This window comes from Balaenoptera borealis (genome assembly GCF_965194805.1).
Source record: "Balaenoptera borealis genome assembly, chromosome: 3".
NCBI classification, from domain to species: Eukaryota; Metazoa; Chordata; class Mammalia; order Artiodactyla; family Balaenopteridae; genus Balaenoptera; species Balaenoptera borealis.
This window is the reverse complement of record NC_138866.1, coordinates 45,185,371-45,204,886: the sequence shown is the minus strand read 5'-3', so window position 1 is coordinate 45,204,886 and position 19,516 is coordinate 45,185,371. Positions and strand designations below refer to the sequence as shown.

The window sequence follows — 19,516 nt, the reverse complement described above, 5'->3', positions numbered from 1 at the left end:
AGTAGTGAACTAGTCAGTTTCTGCTCTCACGCAGCTCACAAGCTAGTGGAAGAGACAATCATTAGAGAACATTAATTGCACTTGTGATAAGTGATGGGTAGAGAAGCATAACGTAGTTTGTAGGAGTCAAGTAAAGCTCGCCAGAGGAAACAACATTTGAACTGCCATCTGAAGGGTGAGCAGGATTTAGGCAGGAGACAAATTGGGAGAAGGGTGCCAGGAAGACAATATAAGAGGGGCAAGAAGGCAGTCCTTGTGCGCAGGGAGGGAGGGAGGGCCAGGAGTGGCAGTACCTGCCTCCATGTTGATGATGGTGGGGCAGAGGATGTGAAATGGAGCACACACAATACGGTGGAAGCCTTGTGATTGGCTCTACTTCTTTCCCCCGTTTTGTCTACTAGATTAAGTCAGCTGTCCTCCTATTGACAAATGCAGAGACTCCAATAAACTCAGTTTCAAGTTCTTTAGAATCCCTTGACAGTCCAGGGTAACCATACCAGGGAGATCCTTTTCATAGAGATCTGGGTTTCCTGAGGTCTCATTAAACTAATATTTTCCCAGCCTGGTGGAAGAATAGGTCTTCATTTCTTTTTTTAAATTTCTTCAACTTTATCTTTTTATTGATTGATTGATTGATTGGCTGCGTTGGGTCTTTGTTGCTGTGCGCGGGCTTTCTCTATTTGCGGCGAGCGGGGGCTGCTCTTTGTTGCAGTATGCGGGCTTCTCATTGTGGTGGCTTCACTTGTTAAGGAGCACAGGCTCTAGGCACGCAGGCTGCAGTACTTGTGGCACGTGGGCTCAGTAGTTGTGGCTTGCAGGCTCTAGAGTGCAGGCTCAGTAGTTGTGGCGCACGGGCTTAGTTGCTCTGCGGCATGTGGGATCTTCCCGGACCAGGGCTTGAACCTGTGTCCCCTGCATTGGCAGGCGGATCCTTAACCACTGCGCCGCCTGGGAAGTCCTGGTATTCCTTTTTATAATCTTAATATCTTTCAAAGTGCCTGCCTATGCAGCTATATAAGCCAATAGTGGAAGAATTATTGTCAGCACCATGCTGACTGGGGGATGGGGAGGCCATCCCTGGGTTTATTCCAAAAGGGAAATTAGAGAAATCCTTGACTGAATAATTTGGTCAGTTCACACCTGAACAACCCCAATTTCCCTATCTTGCTTCTTACCATAGATTTATTTCTTTTTTATAATATTTTTTATAGATTTTCTTTTTTATTTTTGGCTGTGTTGGGTCTTCCTTGCTGTGCGTGGGCTTTCTGTAGTTGCGGTGAGCGGGGCTACTCTTCGTTGCAGTGTGCCAGCTTCTCATTGAGGTGGCTTCTCTTGTTGCAGACATGGGCTCATGGGCTCTCAGTAGTTGCAGCACGTAGGCTCAGTAGTTGCAGCATGCGGGCCCTAGGGTGCAGGGGGCGGGGGGGGCTTCAGTAGTTGTGGCTCGCAGGCTCTAGAGTGCAGGCTCAGTAGTTGTGGCACATGGGCTCAGTAGTTGTGGCTCGCGGGCTCTAGAGTGCAGGCTCAGTAGTTGTGGTGCATGGGCTTAGTTGCTCCGCAGCATGTGGGATCTTCCCGGACCAGGGCTCAAACCCGTGTCCCCTGCATTGGCAGGTGGATTCTTTTTTTTTTTTTTTTTTTAATTAATTTATTTATTTTTGGCTGTGTTGGGTCTTCGTTTCTGTGCGAGGGCTTTCTCTAGTTGCGGCGAGCGGGGGGCCACTCTTCATCGGCGGTGCGCGGGCCTCTCACTATCGCGGCCTCTCTTGGGAGCACACGCTGCAGACACGCAGGCTCAGTAGTTGTGGCTCACGGGCCTAGTTGCTCCGCGGCATGTGGGATCTTCCCAGACCAGGGCTCGAACCCGTGTCCCCTGCATTAGCAGGCAGATTCTCAACCACTGTGCCACCAGGGAAGCCCTGGCAGGTGGATTCTTAACCACTGCACCACTAGGGAAGTCCCCACAGATTTATTTCTAACCCAGAAAAGCTGAATGTCTATACCTTATAAGGTACACAAGGGAATTTCAAATCAACTGCTTAGTCTATGACTGCCTTAGGAAACATCTACATTTCCCAGCCCTCTTTAAGGCCTTGCACAGAGCAGTCCCCTAGGGGGCATTTCCCGGGATGTGTTCTATAGAACACTAATTGCTAGATATATACCTCGAGTAGAGTTCCATGGGTCAGTAAGTTTGGGGACACTACGTGTACTATCACTCATGGAAATGTACCCCTACATGAGTGCGTTAAGGCACTAACAAGTCCTGCAGTAAAGAAACCCAATAGTTCCCACGTGTATTTAACTACAGGAACTTTTTGTTTGAATAATTATATTTCTATGGCAAGACTACAAGAGGGTATTGCTTATTTTTTAAGATTTATTCAGAGTACACCATGTCCAAAGTAGGTGAGTGTGTCACAGAGAGATGAAGGAATAACAGATGGGGAGAGTTTAGTACATTTGATGTATAGTTTTAATTATTTAATTCTGTAGACGATAAGAAATGGATGGATAAACTCGTAAGATACATCAAGTAAAGGTCAGAATTAGTAAATAGAACATGTGTGGGTTAAACATTGATGAAAAAGGGCTAGAAGAACCAAGAGTACATGAGGTAATAAACATACATGAGGGGCGCCTGGGCACTAAATATTCAACAATATATTCAATATCCATATTCATGAGTCCTTAATTCGGCCACCCATTAGTGATACCTAGTCTGGCTCCATGTGCCCTCCATGGCTGTTCAACAGACGATTTGACAAGCTACAACTGTGGCTATAACTTCATGTCTCCAACAGAGCAAGTATGTATCACTGACATAGGACCCCCTAGCTCGAACCTCAACTCTAGTCTTTATATCTGCATTGCCAGCAAGCAGGGAAAGCTGATACAGCACAGAAAGAGAAAGATAGAAGTCCTATGAACATAGCACACCCCAGGATTCCAGTAGCACGGTCCTATGAATTCCACTTGTCCCTATCCTAAGTGTTTAACTTAGCCATTTCCACTCCCTTGTTTCTCACAGTGTGTTTTACATTGACTTAATAAACTTTGTGATCCAAGCATTTCTATTTGGTGTGTGATCTTTTATATTCCATGAACCCTGGGATAGCTTGCCTAGTAGTGTATTTAGAGGCTACTATTGGATGAAGGTAATTTTCCACATAACAGAGTGACACACACACATAGATTTTTTTAAAATTAGCTAATCTAGTCAATAGCATTGATAAACCTAGGCTAGATTGATCAGGAAAAAAAAAAGGAAGAAAACACAAATTACCAATATTAGGAATGAGAGAGATGACATTTCTACACATTCTGCAGATACTAAAAGAAGAATAAGGAAATATCAACAACTTCATGCCAATAAATTCAACAACTTACATGAAAGTGGCAAATTCCGTGGAAGACATAAACTATCAGTGCTCACTCAAGATGAAATAAATAATCTAAATAGCCCTATCTTTTAAAGAAATTGAAGTTGTAGTTTAAAACCTTCCCATAATTGTACAGCCACTTGGAAAACAGCCTGGCAATTTCTTCAGAGGTTAAACCCAGAGTAACCATATGACCCAGTAATTCCAATCCTAGGTATATACTCAAGAAAAATGAAAACATATGTCTACACAAACAACTGTACACAAATGTTCATAGCAACATTATTCATAATAGCCAAAAAGTAGAAAGAACCCAAATGTTCATCAACTGATAAATAGATGAACAAAATGTGGTATATCCATACCATAGAATATTATTCAGCCATAAAAAGGAATAAAATACTGACATATGCTATAACATAGATAAACCTTGAAAACATGCTAAGTCAAAGAAGCCAGTCACAAAGGACCACACTGAGTATGATTCCATTCATATGAAATGTCCAGAATTAGCAAATCTGTAGACGTAGATTGGTGGTTGCCAGAGCCTGGGGAGAGGGGGGAAGTAGGGAATGACTCCTAATAGGTACAGAGTTTCTCTTTGGGGTAAAGAAAATGTTATGGAATTTTGATTGCAGTAATGGGTGCACAGCTCTATAAGTATAGTAAAATCCACAGAATTGTACCCTCTAAAAGGGTAAACTTTATGCTCTATGAATTATGTCTTAGTAAAGCTATTATTAAATCAATCTAAATAATTCACCATATTAAAGACTAAAAAGGAAAAAAAATCATAATTGTATCAATAGACACAGAAGAACACTTGGCAAAATCCAACATCAATTCTTGATTAAAAGAAAAAAACCTCTTAGCAAACTAAGAATAGAAAGGAACTTCCTCAACCTGTTATAGGGCATCTACAGCTAACATCATACTAAATGGTAAGAGACTGAATGCTTTCCCTCTAAAATTAGGAACAAGGGAAGGATGTCTGCTTTCATCACTTCTATTTAATATTGTACTGGTTCAAGCCAGTATAATAAGGCAAGGAAAAGAAATAAAAGACAATCAAATTGAAAAGAAAGTAGTAAAACTATTCATAGAGGACATGATTGTCGATGCAGAAAATCCTATGGAGTCTACAAAAATAGCTTATAAAAATAATAAGTGAGTTTAGCATGGCTCCTGGATATAAGTTCAATATATAAAAATCAACTGGATATCAATATATTAGCAAACAACTGAAAACTGAAATTAAAAATTGTACCATTTACCCTAGTACCAAAAATGTCAAATGCAGAACAATAAAATTGACAGAAGTGCATGTCCTGTACACTGAAAACTACAAAATATAGCTGAGAGAAATTAAAGGAGACCTCAATAAATAAAGAGCTACTCTATATTTGTGGACCAGAATACTCAGTGTTGTTAAGATGTCAATTCTCCCTGAGTTTACATATAGATTCAATGCTATTCTAATCAAAACCCCAGCAGGTTATTTGTATAAAACTTGACAAGCTAATTCTAAATTTTATTTGAAAATGAAAAAGATCTAATAGCTAAACAACTTTGGAAAAGACACAGTAATCAAGACAGTATAGTATTGGCATGAAGACAGATCACTGGGGGAAAAATAGAGTGTGGAAACAGACCTACACATATATGGTAAATTGATTTTTCAACAAACATGTAAAAGTGATTTAGTAGAGAAAGGATTGTCTTAACAGTGCTGAAATATTGCCTATCCAAGGGGGAAAAAACACTACTTTGATTCATATCTCACACCATACACAAAAATTAACCTAACATTTATAGACCTATGTAAAACTTAAAGCTATAAAACTTCTAGAGAGGGCTTCCCTGGTGGCGCAGTGGTTGAGAATCTGCCTGCTAATGCAGGGGACACGGGTTCGAGCCCTGGTCTGGGAAGATCCCACATGCTGCGGAGCAACTGGGCCCGTGAGCCACAACTACTGAGCCTGCGCGTCTGGAGCCTGTGCTCCGCAACGAGAGGCCACGATAGTGAGAGGCCCGCACACCGTGATGAAGAGTGGCCCCCGCTTGCCGCAACTGGAGAAAGCCCTCGCACAGCAACGAAGACCCAACAGAGCCATAAAAATAAATAAATAAATAAATAAATAAATAAATAAATAAAATTTAAAAAATAATGCGAAAAAAAAAAAAACTTCTAGAGAAAAACATAGGAGAAATCTTTGTGACCTTGGATCATAATACCGAAGGCATGATCCATGAAAGAAAAAATTGATAAATTGTATTTCTTTACAATTAAGAATTTCTGTTCTTTGAAAGACAGTGCTAGGAGAATAATAAGACAAGTTACAGACTTCAAGAAAATATTTGTAAGTCACATAAAGGATTTATATACAGAATATGTTTTTAAAGTCTCAAAACTCAAAAATAAGAAAACAAAACCCCATCAATATTGGGCAAACAATTTGAACAGATAATTCATCAAAAAGATATATGGATGGCAAAACAAAGCACATTTTAAAATGCTCAACATCATTAGTCATTAGGGAAATTAAAATTAAAATCATAAAGAGATACTACTACATACCTATTAGAATATCCAAAATTAAAAAGACTGATCATACCAACTATTGTCAACAATGTGGGGCTTCCCTGGTGGCGCAGTGGTTGAGAATCTGCCTGCCAATGCAGGGGACACAGGTTCGAGCCCTGGTCTGGGAAGATCCCACATGCCGCGGAGCAACTAGGCCCCTGAGCCACAACTGCTGAGCCTGCGCGTCTGGAGACTGTGGTCCGCAACAAGAGAGGCCACGATAGTGATAGGCCCGCGCACCGCGATGAAGAGTGGCTCCCACTTGCCACAACTAGAGAAAGCCCTCGCGCAGAAACGAAGACCCAACACAGCCAAAGATAAAAATAAATAAATAACGTGGAGCAACTGGAACTCTCATATGCTACTAAGGGGAATGGAAAATGGTACAACCACTTGGAAAGTAATTTGGCAGTTTCTTAAAAAATTTAACATTTACCTACCTTATGACCCACCCATTCTACTCCCAGGAGAAACATAAGTTTGTGCCCATGTAAAGACTTGTACACAGGGGCTTCCCTGGTGGCGCAGTGGTTGAGAATCTGCCTGCCAATGCAGGGGACACAGGTTCGAGCCCTGGTCTGGGAGGATCCCACATGCCGCGGAGCAACTAGGCCCGTGAGCCACAACTACTGAGCCTGCGTGTCTGGAGCCTGTGCTCCCAACAAGAGAGGCCGCGATAGTGATAGGCCCGCGCACCGTGATGAAGAGTGGCCCCCCTTGCCACAACTAGAGAAAGCCCTCGCACAGAAACGAAGACCCAGCACAGCCATAAATAAATAAATAAATAAATAAATAAATAAATAAATAAATAAAAGACTTGTACACAAATGTTCATAGAAGTTAGAAGTTTTATTTCTAATATTTCAAAACCGAAACAACCCAAATATCCATCAGTAGGTGAATGGATAAACAAATTGGGGTATATCTACTTAGCATTTGATATACTCAACAGTGGAAAATTACTGAGCAACTGATAGATACACTCAACAATATAGATGAATTTCAAAATAATACTGAGTGAAAGAAGCCAAAAAAATAGTGCATACTATATGATTCCATTTATATACAATTCTAGCAAATGCAAGCTAATCTGTAGAGACAGAGAGTAGATAGTGGTCGCCTGAGGACAAGTAAATGGATTACAAAAGCATATAAGGAAACTTTGGGGGGTTATGGATATGTTCATTAACTTGATTATGGTTTCACAGATGTGTACATGTTAAAACTTATGACATTATATACTTTAAACATGTACAGTGTATATTACATCTCAATTACTTCAATAAAACTGTTTAGGGAATTCCCTGGTGGTCCACTGGTTAGGACTCCGAGTTACCACTGCAGGTGGCGCGGGCTCGATCCCTGGTGGGGGAACTAAGGTCCCACATGCCTCGCGGCGAGGCCAAAAAAAAAAAAAAAAAAGGAGTAAAAAGATCAGAGAATAGATAGAGTTTTCCAAAATAAATGGAGTACTTACTTAAAAAATAATAGCCAATATTTATCGAACATTTTTAAATGCCAAACACTATGCTAGTTAAGAGTTACTACTTCCTTTCATTCCCGGTAACTTTATGAGGGAGGTACTATTGTTTCCATTAAGTAGTTCACTCAGATTACACAAGCCAGTGAGATGCTAAGCCAGTATGTGAACCCTGGACCATTTGACTTCACTACCCACAATCATAACCACTTGATAACATGATTCCAGGAGACCTTCAAGGAATTTGAAGTCCAGGGGAGAGAGAGACACCACCCCTCCCCAACTACAAGAGAATAACTAAAGGGGAAAGAAAGAGAAATTTTAGTGAAGCTGAAACTAATCTCTTACAAGGTTCCAAACCAGACCATTGGCACTGCATGGGCAAGGCTCTAAATACAGAGTCCTGGTGCTTCTGTAGGGCCACTGGAGAAGAAAGGGGCTGGCAAAAGATGGGAAGCCTCTATGTAGACCAAAGGAGATTGGACCGTGCACACTCGGTGCCGGCAGTCCCACCAGGCAGGGCTCCTCCAGTTTCTGCCCAAGTTAAAGACAGTCAGAAGCAACTGAGCAGACATTGCCTTATCCCATTTCAGGAGTACCAAGAGAGGAGTTTTTCTTTTGTTTTTCTGTTTTGTTTGTTTTTTATTAATTTTTACTGGAGTATAGTTGCTTCACAATGTTGTGTTAGTTTCTACTGTACAGCAAAATGAATCAGCTATACATATACATATACCCCCTCTTTTTTGGATTTCCTTCCCATTTAGTTCACTACAGTGCATTAAGTAGAGTTCCCTGTGCTATACACAGTATGTTCTCATTAGTTGTCTATTTTATGCATAGTATCAATAGTGTATATGTGTCAATCCCAATCTCCCAATTCCTCCCACCACCCCCCACCAAGAGAGGTTTTTAATTGAAAGACCTAAGATTTAGAACCTTGGGTGAGTCCTTTCACCGCTCAGTATTCCTACTTCCTCATCTCTAAGATGGGAAAGTTGAACTAGGTGTTGCTGTGGTTCCTTCTAGGTCTCACATGCTCTGTCCCAGCCTGTTGTTATGGTTTTCCCAAAGAGTATGAAGGCTCTGATGGCCATTCATGAAGTGTCTAGTAAGGTGACTTGACTTCTCTCGGCAGCTCTGCTGACTACAGGGAAATGTACTGCAATTACAAAGCAGCATCATTAAATGACTAAAAAGGAAAATCATTAACTTCAGATGCCTTTATATTATTAGTTACTTTTCTGATTACCAAAGTAACAGAGGCGAATTATAGACATTTAAGAAAATTCAGACTGTGAGGAAAGAGTTAACACAGCAGGTCTGGTTGCCTACTCCCTACCTGTCTTCAAGGACCCATGATTAACCCTTGGCCAACCGCTAGGAATGTGGGCTTAGAGTGTTCTTTTTGTTAGTGATTGATGGATTTGTTATACACACCTGGAGCAATGGACTGTATCATACCTGCTTGTCAGGTTGCTTTGCACAAACATCAAAATCTACGATCTGCACCTGGTTTCATTGTTAAGGTCCTGAGTTTCGGTTGTCATGGTTGGTTGCATAACAGGATATACCTATGTGACCAGCTCCCCATAAAAGCTTTAGACTCTGAGATTCAAACAGCTTCTATGGGCAAAGACATTTCACACGTGTTCATAGTCAACAGTGAGAGAAAGAGTACTCCTGTGTGACCTCAGAGAAGGAAGGACTTTGGAAGCCTGTTTTGAACCTCTCTGGGTGCCATTAATGCATGTCCTTGTCCTGCTGCTTTTGTTCTGTACCTTTGTTATCATAAATCTCAGTGAGTATATAACCTGCTATTGGGTCTCGTGGGTCCTTCTGATGAATCACTGAAGGAAACACAAATATATCTATGTATATGTTTATGTATATATTTTAAAATATCTATGTATATAGATATGTTTAAAACCAAAATCCCTCCACCTAGATATAACCATTCGGCTAACTTTAAAAACAGGTTTTGACTGCACGAAGATGGCACGTAAGGCAAAGAAAGAAGTCCCTGTCCCTCCCAAAGCTGAAGCCAAAGCAAAAGCTTTGAAGGCCAAGAAAGCAGTGTTGAAAGGCATCCACAGCCACAAAAAAAGAAGATCCGGACGTCATCTACCTTCCGATGGCCCAAAACACCGAGGCTCAGAAGGCAGCCCAAATATCCTTGGAAGGGCGCCCCTAGGAGAAACAAGCTTGACCACTATGCCATCATCAAGTTCCCCCTGACCACTGAGTCAGCCATGAAGAAAATAGAAGACAACACACTGGTGTTCATTGTGGATGTCAAGGCCAACAAGCACCAGATTAAACAGGCTGTGAAGGAGCTCTATGACATTGGCATGGCTAAGGTCAATACCCTGATCAAGCCTAATGGAGAGAAGAAGGCATATGTTTAACTGGACCCTGACTATGATGCTTTTGATATTGCCAACAAAATTGGGATCATCTAAACTGAGGCCAGCTGGCTAATTCTAAATACCAAAGTTTTCCCTATTAAAAAAAAAAAAAACAGGGCTTCCCTTGTGGGGCAGTGGTTGAGAATCTGCCTGCCAATGCAGGGGACATGGGTTCGAGCCCTGGTCTGGGAAGATCCCACATGCCACGGAGCAACTGGGCCCGTGAGCCACAATTACTGAGCCTGCGCGTCTGGAGCCTGTGCTCCGCAACAAGAGAGGCCGCGATGGTGAGAGGCCCACGCACTGCGATGAAGAGTGGCCCCCGCTCGCCGCAACTAGAGAAAGCCCTCGCACAGAAACGAAGACTCAACACAGCCATAAATAAATAAATAAATAAATAAAAGAACGTGAATTTCTAAAAAAAAACAAAAAAAAAAAAACAGGTTTTGACCTACTAAATCATCGTGCAAAACTCCTTCTAAATTGTCAGAAGGCAAACAAAACTGCTAATTGATGATAAGTTGCATTGTGGCGTGAAGATTAAATTTTATGGAAGCCCCATATTAAGACTTAAAAGAATAATTTTGCTGTTTTTAAATAATTACCAAGATTTATTGTACTTTGCTTTTGTGACATAATAATGGCTTAGTCCATTAAATTGGAATCCAACTTTTAAGCTTGATTGGGTTCTGATGGGAAGAAACAGGACACTCTATAAGAAATTGCTTTATAATATCCCCCAGGAACAGGCAGTGAAAAGCAGAGACTGCCTGTACATGAGAGTTTGGGGAGACAAGGGGGGGAGGTGAGCAAGACCAGCTCCCCTGCCATGTACCCCTCACTCTGTAAATCCCCTTCTTTGACAATGCCCCTCAATAACCTTAATAATAATAACTAACATTTATTGAGTACTTACTCTGAGCCAGACACTATTCTACGCACATGTTTTGTCTTATTTAATCTTCATAATAGCCTATTCAGTAAATATGACTATTTTCTCCTTTATACAAATGAAGAAACCAAGGCTAAATATAATTGAGTAGCTAGTAGATGAAGCTAGTAAGTGAAATGGGACTGGAACTTAAACCTGAACTCAGAAAGTCACCTGCTATATACTTCATGTCTCTTTACATTCAATATATTCAAATGAGATGTCACTGATATAAAATGGAATTCGGACTAGGTTTTGTATTAGTCAGGGTTCTCCATGGAAACAGAACCAATAGGAGAGAGATATATATATACACACACACACATATATATAGTATATAATATACACACATACATACAGTTGAAACGCTTGAACAATGCAGGTTTGAACTGCATGGGTCCACTTTTACCTGATATTTTTCAATAGTAAATACTACAGTACTACACGGTCTGTGGTTGGTTGAATCCATGGATGTGGAGGAACTGTGGATGCGAGGGCTGACTATATACTGGATTAAACTGCACATTGTTGAAGGGTCAACTGTATACACACACAAACACACACACAGTTTTATCTTAAGGAATTGGCTCACACGATTGTGAGGGCTGACAAGTCTGGAATTCGTAGAGCAGGCTGGCAGCCTGGAAATTCAGGGAAGAGTTGATGTTGTAGTATTGAACTCAAAATTTGCAGGCTGGAAACACAGAGTTCCTATGTTGCGGACTTGAAGGAGAAATTCTTTGGGAAACCTCAGTTTTTGCTCTTAAGGATAAGGCCCAGCCACATTCGGAGAGTAAAAAAAAGTACTGATTTAAATGTTAACCACACATAAAACCAACCATCATAGTTCTGATCTTTCGTTTTTGAAGAGAAAAGGAAGGGTGGATCACCAAATGTGATTCACCCAAGACTAACCCCAAGGTGAGCCTGCCCCCGAACGAACAACCAGCCCGGGGTCACAAGCCCCTCGCCTTAGCCACAGCCATGCAAGTGTGGCCTTGGCCAGAAGAGGGCACTGCCATCTACTTGTGTGACTATCTGCTTGGGAACCAACAGGATGGAAGAGGTTTTGACACGACTTTCAATTAATTATTAATTTTTACAGCCCCTGAGTTAGCATAGTACAACCTTTGGGAGAATAAATGGCTGTGAACTTTTAGCTTCACTGTGAGACCAGAGCACCTCCCTGACATTACTCAAACCTGACATTCAATAATGCAAGAGGGTGTGGAATGCTCGTGTCCTTTGGCTTTCCTGGTGCCTTAGACCTGGTCCAGCTGGGCAGAGCCAAACCAAACAGTTTTTCCAGATCAGGACAACTCAGGGTGATGCAGAGGAAAAAAAGAAGTTGGGCATTTGGGGACTGAGAGGAAAAACTGGGAGGACCCCTGGGGCTCCAGGCAGGTGAGGAATCTTCTGGTAACATACAGAGGAGGACAGGCTTGGGAGGTTACTCTATGTGTCTGGGTTTGAGAGAATAATATTACAGGCCCCTCTGGCAATACCACTCTGTCTAGCAGAGCAGTTAACCTAATCTCTGGATTCTTCATTGGAAATGGAAATTCACATCAGTATAGTTTGTTCTTTAGTTCTCATTAATAATTAAAAGGCTCCCTCCCCTGCTTCCATGTTAATGACAGCTTCCATTCATGCAGCTTGAGACTTTGCAGAGGGCTTTCCCACCCACAGCAAGGAATAGAGCAGGTACTGATTATTTCCAGTTTACAGTTGAGGAAACACAGAGGGTGAGTGGTTTACTCTGGCTCCCCTGTAATCCAAGCCTGGGAGGTGACCAGAGGTCTGGGGCCTGAGCTTAGCCCTGTGCTCTGTCCCCTATCAATACTACATTCCTGGGCTTCCCTGGTGGTGCAGTGGTTAAGAATCTGCCTGCCAATGCAGGGGACACAGTTTCGAGCTCTGGGTCTGGGAAGATCCCACATGCTGTGGAGCAACTAAGCCCGTGCGCCACAACTACTGAAGCCCGCATGCCTAGAGCCCCTGCTCCACAACAAGAGAAGCCACCGCAATGAGAAGCCCGCGCACCGCAGCAAAGAGTAGCCCCCGCTTGCCACGACTAGAGAAAGCCCACATGTAGCAACGAAGACCCAACACAGCCAAAAATAAATAAATAAATAAATTTATTAAGAACCCTGTGACCCAGCAATTCCACCTGTAAGAATGTATACAGCCGAAGTGCGTGCCCATAGGCACCAAAAGGTATGTGCAAAACTGTTCATAGCAACATAATGTGCAATAGCCCCAAATGAAAACCAACCCCAAATCCCACCAACATAGAATGGATAAGTTGACTGTGGTATATTTCTATCATGAATTCCATGTGGTAATGAGAATAATGAACAGAATCTATGCAAAATGTAATAAATAAATTTCACAAATATATGTAAAGTTCAAAACAGGCAAAATTAATATAAAGTGTTGAAAAGTTAGTGGTTATACCTCAAAGGACTAGTAACTGGGAGGGGGGGATACAGGGGTCTACTGGGGTGCCAATAATGTTCTACTCCTTGACCTAGGTAGGAGTTACGTGGGTGACATAGGTGTGTTCACTTTGCACAAATTCACTAAGCTGCATGTTTATAATTCATGCACTTTTCTGCATGTAAGTTACACTTCAATGAAAAGCTTTAAAATCCTGATTTGTCTAAATAAATTACTTTTCCATGAGCAACTTTAGTAATGCTCAAACGTAGCTCATCCCTGATTAAAGCAGACTTGTTTGTTGCTCTGCTCTGACAGTGACCACACCACCATTCCCCAGAGAGTTCCCAAAGGGTTGAGAGAGCAGACCAACATCTGCCTTTGCATTTGTGCGTGCAAGAATACATTTCAGGAGGCTGCCATATGGGAAGTTCAGACCCTGCCTCCACTACTACAAACATATGTTCATTCTGTGTGTCCAGAAAGTAAAAAAGAAGGAAACACGCAAGCAGGATAAGCCAAACACAGCAAACATCTCCTCCAAATGGCAAAGCTCCCCTGCCTGTCCCATTTTTAACAGCCAATGACACTAGCACTATCTTGCAGGAAAAACAAGAGCTCTAACCCCAGCATCCCAAAGATGCAGATGGCACCTCTAGACAAGAGACCCAAAGCACAGGGCAGCAAACTGAAGCTGTTCAAAATTTCATGGTAGGGCCTGATGAAGTCGTATATGGAACCAGGTTTCCTGTTTCCCAGAGTACAGCCTGCTTCTCATTAGCCCTTATTGCTTCTTACAGGACCAGGGGGCTTGCAAATCTTAAAGGACACAAGTACAACAACACGTTAGATCAAGGACTGGCTATCTCCATCCATGGGCCAAGGACATTTAGTCTAGGGCTACACACACACACACACACACACACACACCATACGCCCTGGCTCCCTCTGCTGCTTTGGAGAGCCTCTAACACCACTTCAGCTCCTTGTATCTCCTATGTCAGTTCCCAGGGGCAAAAGAGTGAGGATCTTGAAAACCACTTTGATAGGCGGCCACTTTCAGACTTTCTCCAACTGGATTGCATTTGGAAAAGCTGGCCTTCTTTCTTCCCTCCCAACGGTCAGAGGGACACTAGCCATACTATTTGCACCTTTGCATGATGTGGTGGTGTTGTCAGAACCCTGGAAGCTGGGCCATAAGGTATACTTGACCACAACAGCAGAAAAACAGGACGAGAACAGAGGTCAGGACTGAGCCTGGTCGTGCTCCTCCAAAGCCTAAATGAGTACTGGACGTAGCGGAGACACCCTAGGGTATGCATAGTTGAAGCCCAATGCCAGGAGTTTTCTGGCAGTGGCAACACTCAAAGTCAGGTAGATGGCAAAACACGCACACAAATGAGTTCACTGCAGCACCGTCGTCATAGAGAAAAATGAGAAGCAAGTGAAGCATCCAACAACAAAATGTGTTACATTATATGATATCATTATATACAATGGATTATCATGCAGCCATGAAAAAGAATCAGGCAGCTCTACACTAACTAACACAGAAAGTGGTCTATACTTTAAAGTTAAATGATAAAGGCAAGTTGGCAATAACTACATATAGCATGATTCCATTTATATATTTTAAAAATCCTGTATGCATACACACACAATCTCACACACGCTAGCACTGTTAAATGATCTAGAAGGATACACACTTATCAGGTTACCTCTGGGGAAGGGAATGGAAGTAGGAGGTGAGGGGGAATCTTTCCAAATTTGCCATTTTTGTTTCTATATTATTTGTTTATGCTGTACCAGTAGCTCTTCAGTAATTTAAAAAGCAATCTAAAAAACCAAGGCTATGGGAATGGGGTATGGAGGAGGCACATCTGATGGGGGTGGTCAGCACAGCCAGAGGCTTCTGTGAGTCAGGACCAAGGGCTGGGAAGTAGATTCACCCAGAATTTTGGGAGAGGCTCCAAGCTCCTGATTATGCATAACAGATTTTTCTCCTGTTTTCCCTCTTTGGGATCATGTGCTCTTGGTTCTCTTTGGGTCACTTCCAACCCAAGGCAGCTGGAGGAGAAGAGCCCCTCCCTAGAAAGGCCCAGGGAGGATGGCTGGGGCCCATTTGGCCTGAGGCCTTCAGAGGAAACCTCCTTTTCTCCTTGGTGCACATTTCCTTGGGGTTCTTTTCCTGGGCCTTTGCCACCATTGGACAAGATCTCCAGGGGCTGAGGAAAAGGGCCCCCAGCACTTGGCCAACCTTTAGTCAAGCCTACTGTTGTCCTCTTGGGGAGGTTTTTTAAAAATATAAGTCTCAAATATAGACAAACACATTGAAATATAGAATAAATGCTTTGTTATGTCAGCAAATGATCGATGCTGGGCAAAATGGAAATTTTCACCCATTCTGGAATGAGTGTAAATTGGTTAAAATCCTTTCGAAAAGCAACTGGACAATATCAAGAGCCTAAAATATTTTCAGGGACTTCCCTGGTGGCGCAGTGATTAAGAATCCACCTGCCAATGCAGGGGTCACAGGTTCGAGCCCTGGTCCGGGAAGATCCCACATGCCATGGAGCAACTAAGCCCGTGCTCCACAACTACTGAAGCCTGTGTATCATAGAGCCCTCAGGCTGCAACTACTGAACCTGCGTGCCGCAACTACTGAAGCCTGCGCACCTAGAGCCCGTGCTCAGCAACAAGAGAAGCCACCGCAATGAGAGAGAGTAGCCCCCGCTCCCCACAACTAGAGAAAGCCCGTGCACAGCAACAAAGACCCAGTGCAGCTAAAAATAAAATAAAATATTTGCATACTATTTTATCCACTAATAAAACTTCTGGAAATTTCTCCGAATGAAATACATAATGCCTCAAATAGCAAAACTTATGTGAAGATTGCTCTCATTATGTTTCCTTTTATAATAGCTAAAAATTGGAAACAAACTAAATGTTCAACAAACAGCAGGCGACTGGTTAAATATGTGTGCTCGGGACTTCCCTGGTGGTCCAGTGGTAAAGAATTTGCCTTCCAACGCAGGGGACACGGGTTCGATCCCTGATCGGGGAACTAAGATCCCACATGCCGCGGAGTAACTAAGCGCGCGCGCCACAACTACTGAGCTTGCGCGCCTCAACTAGAGCCCGTGTGCTGCAAACTACAGAGCCTGCGCGCTCTGGAACCTGCGTGCCACAACTAGAGAAGAGAAAACCTGCACGCCGCAACTAGAGAGAACCTCGCGCGCCGACATGAAAGATCCCGCATGCCACAACGAAAATCCCGCATGCCGCAACAAAGACCCAACACAGCCAAATAAATAAATAACTAAATACATTGGATTATGGTTTAAAAAAAAAAATATGTGTGCTCCATGGAACATTGCACAACAATCAAAATTATAAAGAAAATTTGTAATAATAAGTTCAAATGTACTAGTGATGGCCTTGTAGCTTTTTTTTTATACAAAAGTACTTTTGTACTTATATAAAAGCTCATTTCATAAGAAAGAATAAACATGTTCAGGCCTCATCCAAGTCTAATTAAATCAGAAGCTCAGGAAGTGGGGCCTGGACATCAGAATTTTTTTAAGTTTCCCCAGATGACTCTAATTGAAGCCAAGGGTTACAGAGAACCATTGGCTTTAGATCAAAGTGAGACCACCCACTTCAGTTGTGGCCCAGTCCAGCTCAACTGGATGGAGTTCTACATGGGGTACTGAATGGCTTATGTTTCCCTGGCCTTGTTCCCAAATATAATGACTAGTGGTTTGGGTGGTGGGCCTCCCCAGTAGGAGGCTAATCATAAATTTGAGATTAGGGCCAAATAGCTTTACACTTTATCACAACCAGCGGGCCGGCAGACTCATTAGGAAGTAGATAGTTCAGATAATCTCAGTAAGATGCATGAAGTCAGAATGGGGTGAGAGGCATGGCAGAGGCAGATCCTCCACAGCTAGGCACCTGAGCTAAAGAGTTGGAACCAAATCCCGTAATGTATGTCACCTGTCGAGGAGGGGATGCAGCCCTACAGAGCCCCTGGCTGCCTGCCTGCTGGTGTCAACCTCCACAGTCTTGCTAGCAGGGATAAAAGCAGAAAGCTTTAGAAGATTTGCCACTAGGAGATTCTAGTTTCTACAGGGCTCTTTAGAAGAAGCTGTGACAGCAAATTTGCTGTTGGGCCAAAGGAAACAAATGAAAATTTAATAGGAGAGAGAAAACTCAGGAAAGGTAGACAGCAAAAGGGAACCGTCAGCAGAATATAGTGAACCCTTTGTGGCATCCAGGCTCCCTGTTGCCTGTAATTCCACTATGAGATTAATTCCACTTGGGTTATTAAGAATTGCCCCTTCATAGCTGTCCTCTTTGAAAATGTGGACTCCTAAAAGGAACGACACTTTGATTCAGTGACAATTTAATGGAATTAGCTCATGATTTACTCAGCCAATTTGAATGCTTACTCTGGGCTTGGTACTGCACTGGGAACTGGGATACAGTGGAAGGAAGACCTCATTAAGGTGACTAAGAAGACTCCATTTATTTTATTTATTTATTATTTATTTATGAATTTTTATTTTTGGCTGCGTTTGGTCTTCGTTGCTGCTGTGCGCAGGCTTTCTCTAGTTGGCGACGAGCGGGAGCTACTCTTCGTTGCAGTGCACGGGCTTCTCATCGCGGTGAATTCTCTTGTTGTGGAGCACGGGCTCTAGGTGCGTGGGCTTCAGTAGTTGCGGCACGTGGGCTCAATAGTTGTGGCTCACAGGCTCTAGAGCGCAGGCTCAGTAGTCGTGGCGCACAGGCTTAGTTGCTCCGCGGTGTGTGGGATCTTCCTGGACCAGGGCTCAAACCCGTGTCCCCTGCCTTGGCAGGCAGATTCTTAACAACTGCACCACCAGGGAAGTCCCAGAAGACTCCATTTAATTCAGAAGTATCTACTGAACATGTCTTGTCACTGGACAGGGAGCTGGTGCTGAGGCAGGAGGAAAACAACAGTTACCTCCCTCAAGGAGCTTCTAACCTTGCTTGGGGAAATCCAAGCACACAAAAGACAAAACAAGCAACTGTTTATTAAACTGCTAATATAATCAAGGGCCAACATGAAGAGTGGAGCTAAGTGCCTTCATGTCAAATAGCCTTTTCAGAAACCCTCATGATTAAATCACACTAAGTCTTTTCATTAGGGAGCCTGGAAAATAAGCTATTATAACCCCATTCTTTTCTAAATATTAACACGAGTGTGACTTTCTGGTTCTGAAGCCTCACCTTAGTTTCTACCCTACACCCTATAGCTCTGGCTAGGCTGAGTGCTACTTAAGGGGAGTTATTTATTAAGCATTTACAGGGTGCATGGGGTCCACCCACTTTCTCTGCCTGTGCCCCCAACTCTGGCCACTTGCCATGTCTTGGTGGTGAGCTGAGTGGTTTCACATTGACTAAACACACACAAGATACATGGTTTCTGTCTATCACAGTCATGCTCACAAGGCTCCAGCTGTCACTGGGAAGGAAGAACTGTGACTGTCACCCAACTGCAGTAAGGAAGCAAGATTTAGGAATGGAGGAATAGGTGTGGCTCAGAATCTAGCCATCAAGCAGGACCAGACAGGGAGACATTACCAAGTGTTGAGGTGCTGTGCCTTTTAATGAAACTATCATTAGTAAATTGTGTTATTCTGGAAGCACATTCCAGGCCAGATATTCTTTGGAGCTGCGTCAAAAGTCCAGTAGGAATGAGGAGTGTAGACTAGTGCAGGAACTGAATCAGCATCTAGCCTGTAGGAGGAGAAGACTCATTGGCACCAGAGATTGCAAAAGACTGGAAGAGGAACTGCAAATCAAATCTGGGATTGCCAAGGAAGAGCAGCACAACAAAATCTAAGTCCAGGCACTGAGGTGGCATGAGCCTTGGAGCGGGAGAGCCCAGAGTAGAGCACAAGATGAAGATGGGGGTTCAAAACCAGGGCAGCCAACTGATGTCTTCAGACTAAGCAAAATACTGGAAGAGTGGTTGCCATAGGTGGGGGGGAGGACTGATTCGGAAGAAACACGATGGGACTTTCTGAGAAGATACAGAGATGAATGTCCCATATCTTGAAAGAAGTGTGGGTTATGCAGGTACAGCTATTTGTCAAAAGCCGTTGAACTGTATACTTAGGATTTGTGCATTTCAATGTATGTAAATTTTACCTAAAAAAACAGTAAACAAATCGAACCCTGGTTAGGTTTACTTTTAGTAGTGCTAGGAATTAGCAATTCTGAAACTACAATCTGTGTATTCTTGGGCATGAGGTAAGTGGGAGTCTG

At 42.8% G+C, this 19,516-nt stretch overlaps 1 protein-coding gene and 1 pseudogene across 2 annotated transcripts in view; one reads left to right on the top strand and one right to left on the bottom strand.

Moving 5' to 3' along the window:
- The first annotated feature begins 6,814 nt into the window (after positions 1 to 6,814).
- LOC309626184 (large ribosomal subunit protein uL23 pseudogene) lies at positions 6,815 to 10,255 on the top strand (annotated as a pseudogene). The gene has a single exon. The product of its transcript is annotated as a large ribosomal subunit protein uL23 pseudogene (transcript).
- A 6,313-nt stretch (positions 10,256 to 16,568) lies between these two features.
- DLGAP5 (DLG associated protein 5) overlaps positions 16,569 to 19,516 on the bottom strand; it is a 100,052-nt gene continuing 97,104 nt past the window's right edge. Inside the window, exon 23 of the mRNA XM_082386499.1 lies at positions 16,569 to 18,182. The gene's annotated coding sequence lies outside the window, so the exon portion shown is untranslated. The remainder of the gene's footprint in view (positions 18,183 to 19,516) is intronic.